Genomic DNA, 13,472 nt, shown 5'->3' on the forward strand with positions numbered 1-13,472 from the left:
AGATGGAATGACACAGTGGCTGCAACAATGGGCTCAAGCATGATTTGTGAGGATACTGCATGACCAAGCAGTGTTTCATTCTGCTGTATATAGACAGGGTCACTGTGAGTCAGAACCAACTAGATGGCACCTAACAACAAGGTAGCCTCTGTCCTTGGCTCCAGAGAAATAACCCTTAGTCTGAGGCCACACCTGAGGATTTATGCTGTGAAGTGGAGCTGGCCAGACCAGAAGAGACTCACCGGGGAGGCTGGTATCAACCAGTCTCAAGTGGCACCATTTAGGCTATCATGCAGGACTGGCCAATAAAAGCCTGGAAGCCTGAGCTTCAGAGAGCTTCCTGGTTGGTGAGGGGAAGGGGACTTGCCTCTCTGAGAACCATCCCAGACCTCACCTGTGCATCTCTGCCTTGTGATGATCCTGGTTTATATCGTTCGGAAACCCTGGTGGCCCAGTGGTTAAGAGCTACAGCTGCTAACCAAAAGGTTGGCAGTTCGAATCCACCAGGCGCTCCTTGGAAAGTCTATGGGGCAGTTCTACTCTGACCTATAGGGTCGCTACGAGACGGAATCGACTTGACGGCAACAGGTTTTTTGTTTTTTTTTTTAATATCCTTTTACTACAATAAAAGCAGTAGTAGTAAGTATAATGTCCTCATGAGTTCTGTGAGTCATTCCAGCAAATTAACAAACCCCAGGACAGTGTCCTCTTAACCTGTAAGGTTTGACCTAGTCCTGACGGCCAGGGACAGAGAAAGAGAGTGTTGTGTAGGTGGCTGGTGTCAGAAATGATAGAGTGGGAAAGTGGGACTGTGACTGATCTCCGCCTCCTGGGAACTGACTTTACGCTGATTCTCATCCAAGAAGCTATTAAGTATAAACCTTAGAAAAGGATTCTGGGGGGGGGGGGGGGGGGGCAGGGGGATCCTGAAGCTGAAGCTTCATTATCTTCATGGTGAGACCCCCTCTGAGTGAGACTGTAAAGAAATTAAACATGCATAAGAAAGAAGAGAACGTGGGTGTTAAATCATAATATCACAAGGAAACGCAATATACACCAAAGAAGGGGGCGGGATGAGTGATGTACCCAGCAGTCAACGGGGAGCCGCAGTGCACAAGGCGCCACGCCACGCCCGGACACAGAAGACGTTATGACGAGGGCCATGCCTGGCAGCAGCTACATCTAGAACTGACATCACACGCACAAGGAAGGGAGGCACACAGAAATGAAGGACTTAGTAAAACGTTAAACACCCCCAAAACGACTGTATCTAAAGTAGCCCTCCACACTCATAGTCACTACGACCTGATCCTGCTTCAGAACATTCATCACCACTTGAAATCATATTTATTTATTGTCTGTCCCCCTGATAAAATACAGGTTCCAGGAGAGCAGAGGCCTTGTTCGTCGCTGTAATCCCAGCAGAAAGCACAGTACCAGGTTCGTAAGAGGCATCCTGTAAGTACTGGTGGATACATAAATGGATATATGAGCGAAACTTCACAAAGGCTCAGAGTGTCATGTTTTGGTACATGTCACCAGTCTCTTCAGTTTAAATCTCTATGTCAGTATAATGTGGTGAGTCTTGTAATACTATTACTTTCACCAAGTAATTATCACGTCTGAACAGATCATAATTTCAACAAAGTCTAGCTCAGAGCCAACCAGCTGAGAAGAACTGGCAGGAAGCTTGAGGAGACGGAGTCAAAGGATGGGTTTGTCTGTTGTGTGCGGCTTGTCAGGCTGGGGGACACCTGAACTACAGTCACCCGGAGAAAAGGTCACTGGGCAGCTGTCCTACATGGAGAAGACCGGATTCCTCTTGGGGGACGGTAAAGCATTCACTGAAACAAAACCAGTTGCCATGGAGTCAATTCTGACTCATAGAGACTCTATAGGACAGAGAACTTCCCCATTGGTTTCCAAGGAGCAGCTGGTGGATTCGAACTGCCGACCTTTTGGTTAGCAGCCAAGTTCTTAACCACTGCGCCACCAGGGCTCCTCACTGAGACAGGGAGGGTGGTAATCAGTTGGGGGTGGGTGGGCAAGTGCTCACCTGGGGGCTGTCCTTGATCTGATAAGCAACACAAATGCTAATATGACCAAAGAAGATATTCTACAATGTCAGTCAGGAGAAGCCACAGGCATAGAGACAGCCAGGGTGAAACCCAACTCTTCAGTAAGCGCGTACAGAAACAACAGATACAACGGTGAACCAGTCAAACCCATCACGGTGCAGCGGAAACTGAATGGAATAAAAGAGATTTTGAAATTTAATATACTGATGCTTGTATGTTCCATTCTTCACCTAAGATCTTGTCATATACATTATCTTAATGTGAAAGCAGTCTTTGAGGCGACTCCAAGTTTGCAAGCTTGGGGACACTGCTCCGAACCCAGAGTAGATGCAATGAGGTGAGAAAAGTCAGTGTGTACAGGCAGTTGAGTAATTCATCGGACTTGCTAGCTTTCTGTGCCAAGACAAGACCATGCTGTCAGAAAAGCTCTGTAAGATCTTGAAGGCTGTACTGCAACTATAGCTCCAAAGACTGGAAGCAGCCTCTTGAATTCATCTTTGAATCCTAAGAAAGTGATTAACTTTAAATGTGAAAATAAGTGACTTCTTTTTCTCCTCTGTGTGGTTTATGGGAAACCCTGGTGGCGTACTGGTTAAGTGCCATGGCTGATAACCAAAGGTCAGCAGTTCGAATCCACCAGGCGCTCCCTGGAAACCCTATGGGGCAGTTCCACTCTGCCCTGTAGGGTCGCTATGAGTCAGAATCGACTCAACGGCAATGGGTTTGGTTTGGTTTTTGGTTTATGTGTTTGTGTCTTTATTGGATATGAATATAGAAAAAAACGCTAATTAATATAAAACATAATGCAACCTGACCGTTTAACATTTATATTAATATCACTAAAAACAGTACTATCCTTAAAGAAAACAAAGTTTTTCATCATTTTAACATTTCACATATATAAATTGTTGTTGTCAGGTGTCGTCAAGTGGGTTCCGACTCACAGCGACCCTATGTACACCAGAACGAAACACTGCCCTGTCCTGCGCTATGCTCATAATCATTGTTATGCTTGAGCCCATTGTTGCAGCCACTGTGTCAATCCATCTCTTTGAGAGTCTTCCTCTTTTTCACTGACCCTGTACTCTACCAAGCATGATGTCCTCCAGGGACTGATCCCTCCGGATAACATGTCTAAAGTATGTAAGATGTAGTCTCGCCATCCTTGCTTCTAAGGAGCATTCTGGCTGTACTTCTTCCAAGACAGATTTGTTCGTTCTTTTGGCAGTCCATAGTATAGTCAATATTCTTCACCAACACCACAATTCAAAGGCGTCAATTCTTCTTTGGTCTTCCTTATTCACTGTCCAACTTTCGCATGCGTATGAGGCGACTGAAAACACCATGGCTTGGGTCAGGTGCATCTTAGTCTTCAAGGTGACATCTTTGCTTTTCAACTCTTTAAAGAGGTCTTTTGCAGCAGATCTGCCCAATGCAATGCATCTTTTGATTTCTTGACTGCTGCTTCCATGGGTGTTGACTGTGGAATATATAAATCAAGAACATCGTAATATCTTGAGAACATCTGTAAGACCCCCAATAGTTCAGTCTGCTTATGATCAGCAGAATCACACTTACTCATGGAGGCATCTCTCCCTCACAATCTGATTTTACTCCATTTTCCGTATCAATCACACCAAGGAAAACTTAGCCCAACTGAAGACCTGTGAAGAGCCAGGTACTTTCCTGTAGAGTCTCATTTAATCCTCCTGACCATTTGGCTATATAATTACTATCATCCCTGTTTACCAGACAAGAAAACTAACCCTTTACCTACTTCGTTAACCTTTTAAATTGTACATCATGTCCCAGGACCACAAAACCCAGCCTTTCTGACCCCAAGGCCAGGGTTCCTCCCTCTTTGGTAACATTCTCTCAAACATCTGCACGACTATTTACAGAGTGTCATCCTTCCAGATTAAATGCTTCTCTGATGATAGTCAGAAAGCTGGAGAGTCCTTAAAATGTGACTAAGACAGCAGACCTCAAGATACAGCCCAGAGACCACCTGCATCAGAACCCACTGAAGTACCTGCTGGACACACATATGCCTGAACCCAATCCCAGACCTTCTAAATGACACTCTCTGGATAAGTCCCCAGAAATTCCTTCTTAACAAACTCCCCAGGTGATTCTGTTACACATGAAATGTTGAAAATCACTGTGTCTAACTCTTTGCAAATGGCTACTACTGTGATTTGGAGTGTCACATATTTCACAAAATCCCATATTCTCATCGAGGGCATCTTCTGGATTATGGAGTTTGTGTTAGAATTTCATAAAACTCAGTATTCTCCTGGAAGGTAATCTTTGGATTCTCACAATTCCTACCACAGGCCCCGTAGAAACAAGCAAAGCAGGCAAAGAACAAATCCTCATTGAGATGGAAATCCAGTAACTCTGTGCCTGTTCTCATCAGACACCGTTCTAGGAGTCTTGGAACACAGCTCTCCTGTCAACCTGAGGTAGGCACCATCATCCCCGTTCCACAGCTGGGGAAACTGGTGCCAGAGAGGCGGAGGAGCCTGCCCAAAGTCACCCAGATCAAGAGAGCAGACATTTCAATCCATTTAATTTTCTAGCTTGTTATATTTTCCTTATTCTACCACATAGCTATCTACATTTCAAGAATGAAGGAAAATATAACTTTCCAAATTAGCTAACCTCTACTTTTCCAATTCCTTAGAACCCTGGTGGTGCAGTGGTTAAGAGCTTGGCTGCTAACCAAAAGGTCAGCAGTTCAAATCCACTAGCTGCTCCTTGGAAACCCCATGGGGAAGTTCTACTCTGTCCTATAGAGTCGCTATGAGTCAGAATCAACTTGACGGCAATGGTGTTTTTTTTTTTTTTTTTTTTTTTTGGTATATTCTAGGCCACTCAGGGTATTGCTCCTAACCTAAAGTTAATAAAAGTCACCACCAAATAACACAAAAATTCATCAAGAAAAGTTCTATGTAATGAAGTTGCCAAAGACTCTACATCTCTGTGATGTGAGCAACTCTAGGCAGAAATTACACGAAAGTAGGCAGACCTCAGGCCCACCACTGAGTTTACAGACGCTGTAATGGCATGACCTAACAGAAATCTAGGCACACCATTCCTTTTAGCACCACCTACAGGATCACCAGCTGGCTTCAAGTCGATTCCGACTCACGGCGACCCCACGTGTGTCAGAGTAGCATTGTGCTCTACATGGTTTTCAGTGGCTGATCTTTCAGAAGGAGATCACCAGGCCTTTCTTCCGAGGCACCTCTGGGTGGACTGAAACCTCCAACCTTCCGGTTAGCAGACAAACGCTTAGCCGTTTGCAGCAACCTTCACCATGACAAAGCTATTTTCCTCAACTGTGTGAACACAGGGATAAAAGACTGGGCGCTGAGTGAACCAGAAATCACACAAGGCCTTGCTCTTGTCAATAATCCAACAGAGGGCTCACATCCTGGAGAATCTGCAGGAAACCTGTGAACTGAATCTGATACTGTTAGCCCTCTACTGCTGCAGACAAAGGAAGGGTTCAAACTCAGGACAAGACCAAGGGGAGTTTATTTTTTCTGTCTCTGGGAGCCCAAGATCCCACATTTCCGAAACTAGCTCAGACTTGAAGTCTGACCCAAAAGAGAGTCAAGTTTGGGTACAGGCTGAAGTGTCTGCTGCCCCGTGGGGTATGCTGAGAGGCACACGGGTGAAAGAGTGGGAACCTGGGAGTCAAGGTCAGACTGTGCCAGGTGAGGTCAGCCCTAGGTGAAGACACCACATTAAAGCACAAATTAAGAAATCAGGAACCATTATGGCTACAATCTGGTGGATTTTGTTTGTTAAAACTAAGTAATTCATATACAACATTCAGAAGTGCATAATTATCGTTAGAGACTGTAATTCTGCTAGGGTCCTGTTTCATCACAAAGTCTGACACGTGTGCAACCTTAGAAGAAGAAAATGCAGCCGGCAGGAAGAGGAGCAGCGGTAGGACAAGGCTTCAGATAACAGAACTCCCTGCAGTAAGGATCCTTCCACCAGCATTTCACAGGACCAAGAGAACACAACAGTTATTCCGGAGATACAGGTACAGATTTGTAGAGGTGAACAAGCTGCCCAGGACATACAGTTAAATAAAAACGGTCACATGCTAGTACCTGTGCTAGAAGCCTATTCGTGTAAAGTGTCTTGTGCATGTTCCAATCAACCAGGCGCTCCTTGGAAACCCCACGGGGCAGTTCTGCTCTGTCCTACAGGGTCGTTATGAGTCAGAATCGGATCAACTCGATGGCAACAGTTTCTGTGTTGTTTTTTTTTTAATCTATGCATCTGTATATACACAACATACTGTCGCTGCTATTGTGTCAGGCTCCGCAGGCTTGAGAGAGTCCCCAGGAGGACTCACAGGGCTCAGCACACATATGTATTCAAGGCTATGATCATTACAGTGACAGGGGACAAAGCAAACTCAGCAAAGGAAAAAGAACACGGGGCAAAGTCCAGGGAAACCAGGTGCAAGCTTCCAAGCGTCGCCCCGAGTCTCTCTCTCTCTCTCTCACACACCCCCAAGAACCAGCAGCCATCGAGTCAATTCTGATTCACGGTGGCCCCGTGTGTCGGAATAGAACTGTACTCCACAGAGTTTCCAATGGCTGCAATCTTACGGAAGCAGACTGCCAGGTATTTCTTCTACGGAGCCGCTGGGTGGATTCGAACCACCAACCTTTCGCCAACAACAAACCATCTGTGTTACCCAGGGACCCGGCATCCCACGAGACGTGTTTAATTACCCCCAGCCAGATTTATGAAGACACACGTGAAATGCGGCCAACCAAGGAAACTCGAGAGAGACTCGGTGCCCAGGGTTTTACCGGGGGCTGGTCACGTAGCCAGCCTCCGCCTGGAATGTACAAAAATTCCAGACGCCCAGAAACAAGGCAGGTGTTCAGCATAAATCAGACCGCAGTTAAGGCACAGTGAGCAACTCTCATCAGCAGTCCTGTGAATGGCAGTAGCCTCCTGAGATCCAAGTTCCCAGGTGCCAGACAAGGGTCAACCTTGCACGCAGGCCTTCAAAGGACAGCAGCAGGCCCATTATGTTAACTCTTTTCTACCCAGCTATTTGCCAGGCACCTAGTTAATGCACTCAGCTGCTAACTAAAGGTTGGAGGTTCAAGTTCACCCAGAGGCATCTCGGAAGAAAGGCCTGGCAATCCACTTCCAAAAAAAATCAGGCATTGAAAGTCCTATGCAGGACACTCTGACACCCATGGTGTTGTCATGAGTCAGAACTGACCCATGACAGCTGGCAGTAGTGGTCTGATATACCAGGTACTCTGCTCAGTGTTTTGCATCTGAACACAGTATCATTTAATCCTCACAACATCCCTGAGGCGCACGCGTTAACTCCACCTCATAAATGAGCAAACAGACTCAAAAAAGTTAAAGAGACTTGACTCATGTCCACAGCTATTAAACAGGGAGCTCGGGAGCCCAGCCCAGCTCTCTCTGATTCCGCAACAGAACACACTCGACCACGCACTCCAAGACATTAATTTTAGAAGCACATTCACCAAAAATGTTAACAACAGCTCTCTCCAGATGAGGAGATTTCTTCTTTTTGTTTTTCAGTATTGTTAGAATACACGTTGAGATGAAGGATCCCTGGAGGTGCAATGGCTAAGTGCTCAACTATCCAAACCTACCAGCCGCTCCAAGGGAGAAAAATGTGGCAAACTGCTTCTGGAAAGATTACAACCTTGGAAACCCTATGGAGCAGTTCTACTCTGTCCTACTGAGTCAGGACCAACTTGACAGCACACAACACACACACACACACACACACACACACACACACACGCTCACTCTGAAGTGCGCATGCATTATTTTTGATATCTTAGATAACAAAGGTATTTTAATTGGAAAAATACAAAAGAAAGAAAACTGTCCCATTATCACATTCTTCTACCCAGTAGCCCAAAAGTAATATTTAATCTCCAACTAAATAAACCCATAAAATATATTTGGTGTGAGTTGCCAAAACACCAATTACTTAGAGGAGAAACCATTACATTCAATCTCTGATGGAACAGTTCAATCATAAATAAAAATTCTGGATTAGTCCATTAACAAAGGATCTTCTGGCTCTCAACTCCTATTCTTCCAACACATCCACAGTAACTGCCAGGAGAGCATCCTCCTTCCCTACTGAACCATTTTAAATGGCTGCCCGCTACCATTAGCAGCCACTGAAAGCCCTACGCGTCGCCAATAAAGTCCAAAATACTCCTAGTTAAGTCACTAAACCAAAAACCAAATCTGTTGCCGTCGAGTCGATTCTGACTCATAGTCACCCTGTAGGACAGAGTAGAACTGCCCCATAGAGTTTCCAAGGAGCGCCTGGTGGGTTCAAACTGCCGACCATTTGGTTAGCAGCCGTAGCTCTTAACCACTACGCCACCAGGGTTTCCAGTAAAGTCCAAACCACTACTAATCTCATATCCAAGTCTTCCACAACCAGGCCCACATTCCCTTCCTAAGCTCATCTCCCATTCCTCCCCAGCATGAAGGCTACACTCCAGCTACATTCAGGCCCCCTGAATGTCCTATCTGGAATGTTTTCTCAAGCACTAACCTCTGTCAGAATCCAACCATCTCCTGAGGGCCAAAACGGAAAAGCCAACTTGGAAACGAAGCCCGCTGGACAGACGTGTCCTACACAGGAATGTACACAGGAAACATAATCACCTATCTCTAGAACGGGCCATGTCAACAAGCACTGAACATTACAAGGCATATTTCAAATAATTTTCATGGCCCGGTGACAAACAGTATTTCATGAAAGTTATGAGAACATTATGAGAACACTGATTATAACAGAGATTAGTTTACAGAACACTCTGCCAATCAATCTATGACTCATACTTTCTGAAGGGCTAGAATTTTAATTTTCTACTTACTTAAAGAGCACTTTTGGACTTACTCAGGTATTCTATGAACAGATGAGCAAAATATGAACCAAAAAAACCAGCGTGTTCTATGTCACCAAGAGTACTGGCGATACATTATTTCTTCAAAGAGCGCTCCACTATTGTCTCCAGGGTTTGCTTCCAATCAGCGGCTTCCAATTCCAAGTTTTGACGCAGAGACACAAAGACAACTAAGTCGTGACATCACATGACTGACAGCAACTGTAAGATACACCCCAATCTCAGAGATGTTAAAATATGAAAAAGGTAAGTTTGTTTTAGAAACGATTAAAGTGAGGGCTTCAATAAAATATACAGAAACTCCACTTTTTGAGAATGAAAACACTGTATTACGATGGGCAGAGAACAAATACCTACAACAGAAACTCGTTCTTCTCTTTGAATCAATGCCAGATCGATGTCATCACCCAGCACAGACCCCTTTCGGCTTCTTCCGCGCTCCAGTCTGCTCCCTGCGTCCTGGTCTGAGTGTTCCCTCTATGCTGAGGTCCTCCGCGGCACCAGTCAGAGCTGGCAGGAGAAGCGGGCTGCCTGCAGCTCTTTGCTGAAAGAAGCTATTCCTTGTTCCCTGGTACCCGCAGTATCCTCTTCTCTGATACAGCAAAACCTCCAGGACCTACCCAATCTGAGCCACGGACAGAGAGAGCAAGCTTCCTATGAAAATGATCATCCCATTAAACAGAATGACCGCATAGTGAATCCAGTAATGCCCATTTTTAAATACAGCAGCAGCGTTTTTTAAGCCTTTTAAAATATTTTTGGTAGGGAAATAGAAGTTTCAAAAGGCCTCATTTTCATTCAGTTCATAAATATTTACTCAATGCCACACATTTACACCTGTGCTGGGCTTGGGGCTAAAACCCCAAGAGAAGTAAGTTCCTGCCATATCAGGCATCGCCCAGTGAACAGGAGAGAAACACAAACAAGACAGGGTAAATATTTCACTTGCTTTTTAGGTTTAATCTAGACTTCTCTTTTTCTTTAAGTTTCGAAGGAAGGGCTATAAGAACAACGTATCAAAATGTCAGCAATCTAAAAATTAAGTTGTCAGCTTTTCCTCTGTACTGCAAATTACAAAAGAATTAGGGGTTTGGTGCTAATAGAAGCTTACAATTCTCAAGTGTGCAATTTAACCAATCACCCCAGTGTCTAAAAATGGAGTACTAAAGACATTTCAAGCCAGCGATCTGCAGTTTCTAGTACGTCATTTCAACTTCTCTACTTTAGCCATTCTTCCCATTTTTTCTTCCTTTTGCTTTTGTAATGTGCTCTGCAACAGCTACAGAATTAAGTAATCCGGGACTATGCAGAGCTCTTATACAACACACACACACACACGCAAAAATGACACTCAGCCAGGAGGAACAGACAAGAGAAGGGACATCTGCAGTTCCTCTTGTGGTTCTTCGTTTCTTTCAACCCACATTAAATTCAGGAATCAAAGCATGAAATGTACTTCAGTGTTTCAGAATTTCAGTCCTCCTTTTACAATTTATTCAACACAATTTGGGGTAAAGCGTGTCTGTGATAATGTCTTCACCAGATGTCTCAATTAGGATAAAAATGCTAAATCATAAGATAGCTTTCAACTATAACAGAAATTTAAATGGAAATAAGTTTCCCCAAATCATTGCAGATATCTTCACTTGTGAAATCCCGTTTGTCTTCTTTTTTCAATTGCCAACTGCAATTACATCACTTAAAAATAAATCAGAAAGAACACTGCCTGCCCAGGAAATAAACTCTATCTTTACAGACACTAAATACTTTTAAGAAATCTGAACCACAAATTTAGGAAGAATGCTATTTTAGTACAAAGAGAAGTAAGAAATATATTAACTCCATGCATAAATAAAAACAGATTCATTATTCTTGTTTTTCTGATGTTTTAAATGGCCCTTTTTGAAGACGACAGTATTTTCCTCAATAAAAGGAAGAGTTAATGATTTCTACTATTTCACACAAAAAAGAGACCCTTCTGCCTCGCTCTATGAGGCACACCCTCCCAAGCTGTCCCTGCATTCGGTCTGCCTTCCACTGCCCAACAATACCTGACTGTTGCAGCTCAGCTCGAGACAGGAGACTCCCATTCACACAGCAGGCAAAGTTAGAGCCAGCCGGGATGCTTCAGGGCGTCTGCTTGGCCGGCCCCACCCTTGCTTCCTCTGAGCCATAGTGATGTCACAACACAGGGCCGAGCAATGACTTCACCGCTCGGGTCCTGGCTTCTGAGCACATAATTCTTTGCAGCCAAGGCAAATCAAATGACAGCAAGTAACAGGAGAAGGTCCAGGAGCCCTGAGCTTCTGGTGAATTCCCAACAAATTAGCAGCTAGCCAGCCTTCTGAAACAAACAGATGTAGCAGCTAAGGAACTCTTCTAAATGAAGTGGTGCTAAAGAGAAATCGGATTCACGGTTTTCAATGCTGGCTCCAAATTCCACAATAAAGATGACATTCAAGAGGAAAATTGTGGGAGGCCACTCGGAAGAGCCAAGAGGAGCTACAGAGAACCAGGGTAGACTACTTAAAAAACCTCTCTCGTCATTACGGTCAAAGTTTTACAGAAAAGAAACATGTATTTATTTTTCAGTCTACTCTTGGAGTTCTATTTTCACCCCCGAGGACATGGTTACTAATTTGTGAATTTTAAGAAAACATTTACTTAAAAAATGAACGTATAAACGTTCAAGAAAACACCTTGAACAAACTCCTGCTGTATGCTTAGTCCAATATATACCAAGCCAAACCCACTGCCCTCGAGCGGATTCCGACTCACAGCAACCCTACAGGACACAGTAGAACTGCCCCACAGGGTTTCCAAGGCCATAATCTTTACAGAAGCAGACTGCCACATCTTACTCCCACGGAGCGGCTGATGTGTTCAAACCGCCAACCTTTCATATAGCAGCCAAGTGCTTTAACCACTGTCCCACCAGGGCTCCTCTAGTCCAAGACATAGTAAATCCAAAAAAGATTCCCAAGTCCGTGACATCACATCCCTCCATACATAAATAGTTGCTGTTCTTCTACCTAGGGGGTGCCTTAATTCATCTGATCAACCAATTTTTTAAAAACCAATGTATATTTAAAATATTTCATCAAGTTAAAAAAAAAACCTTCATCTTGTATTTCAGCACAGTTCAAAGTTGGCCAAAGTCCGAGTACAGTACAAGAATTGACAAAACTGCTTTAAACCTAGCAGACGTTCATGCATAAGAAATGACTTAAAAATTAAATGTAAATATTTCACTAAGACACTAACCTTCGCCCTAAAGGTCTGCAATCTTTTCCTTAAAAGGGGAAATTAAATAAACTGGGGACTTTTTCTGTTATTGAGAAATCATTCCCAAAACAGCATACTGTTTTGCAAAATTTATCTGCCAAAAGCGTATTAACTAGATAAACTTTATGCAGTAACTCATGCGTCTCTATTTTACTCTCCTAAGCCATCAGAAAATCATAACGCAAAGGAGACTACTTCTAATGACCTATTTGATTTTCATTTAAAATTAACAAATTGAAGTCACATTTCTCCAATTTGGAATTTTTTTCCTCCCATAGTAACTCTGTTACACTCCAACCAAAGTTTTAAAAGTTTGATACCAAAACTAACAAGTGTTTTTTTTAAAACTTCCTCTGAGCCAAGATATAAATCACCTCCCAGTCCCCATAGCTCACTGAAGCTTGACAAGCTGCTCTGTTTCTTAATAGCGCTCTTCCGCTTAATTCACTGTAATTGCTGCAATGTCCATGGCTCCCAGAAATAAGCGGTTTCATCTTTTTCCTTGAGACTTCAAAAATCTCTAAAATTCAAACAGAATGTTTTCAGCACATGGGGAGATGCTCACACCCGGCCGTCACAGAGAGCCTAGGCTGGGCCAAAAAAGATAGGCAGAATATCTGCAGAAACGATTCCACCAAAGTAAGGTATAAAAGCCGACGCACCAAACTTAAAACCGTCATGGAAACACTGCCTAAGCAGCACTGCGGGACCCTCCCAGGATTTCCCAGCCCGGCCTCCAGCGTAATTAATACCACATGCGTTCTTTATCTTTCCATTCGTTCTGCAACACTCTCTTCCCAACTTTAACTCTGAGCTGCAACTAGAGGAAAAACCCCAAGAAAACTTCAGATCGGTAAATACAAAAACATAAAAGTAAGGACTGCTCCCAGCGCAAGGGACCACAGTTCCAATTTACTAGGTAACCACACCCACCGCATTGCAGAAACCGTGAACTTGGCGGGAAGGAGGGGGGGGACAAGAGGGGGGAGGGGAACAAGTAGGGACGAGGTTAGAGGAGCAATCCAAGACAACAAGCCCCAAAGCAGGACCCAGGAAATACCCGCAAGCAATCAGCTAGAGCAAAACTCCCGCGGCGGGAGCCCCGGGCCTCCCCACCCCCAGCCGCCGCAGGGCCGCCTCCGCA

At 44.2% G+C, this 13,472-nt stretch overlaps 1 protein-coding gene across 1 annotated transcript in view; it reads right to left on the reverse strand.

Annotated features, from left to right (window-relative positions):
- Nucleotides 1-11,899, reverse strand: part of EPB41L3 (erythrocyte membrane protein band 4.1 like 3) — a 183,362-nt gene extending 171,463 nt beyond the window's left edge. Inside the window, exon 1 of the mRNA XM_023724879.1 lies at nucleotides 11,095-11,899. The gene's annotated coding sequence lies outside the window, so the exon portion shown is untranslated. The remainder of the gene's footprint in view (nucleotides 1-11,094) is intronic.
- Between the last annotated feature and the right edge of the window lie 1,573 nt (nucleotides 11,900-13,472).

This window comes from Trichechus manatus, unplaced genomic scaffold, assembly GCF_000243295.1.
Source record: "Trichechus manatus latirostris isolate Lorelei unplaced genomic scaffold, TriManLat1.0 scaffold00266, whole genome shotgun sequence".
NCBI lineage: Eukaryota > Metazoa > Chordata > Mammalia > Sirenia > Trichechidae > Trichechus > Trichechus manatus.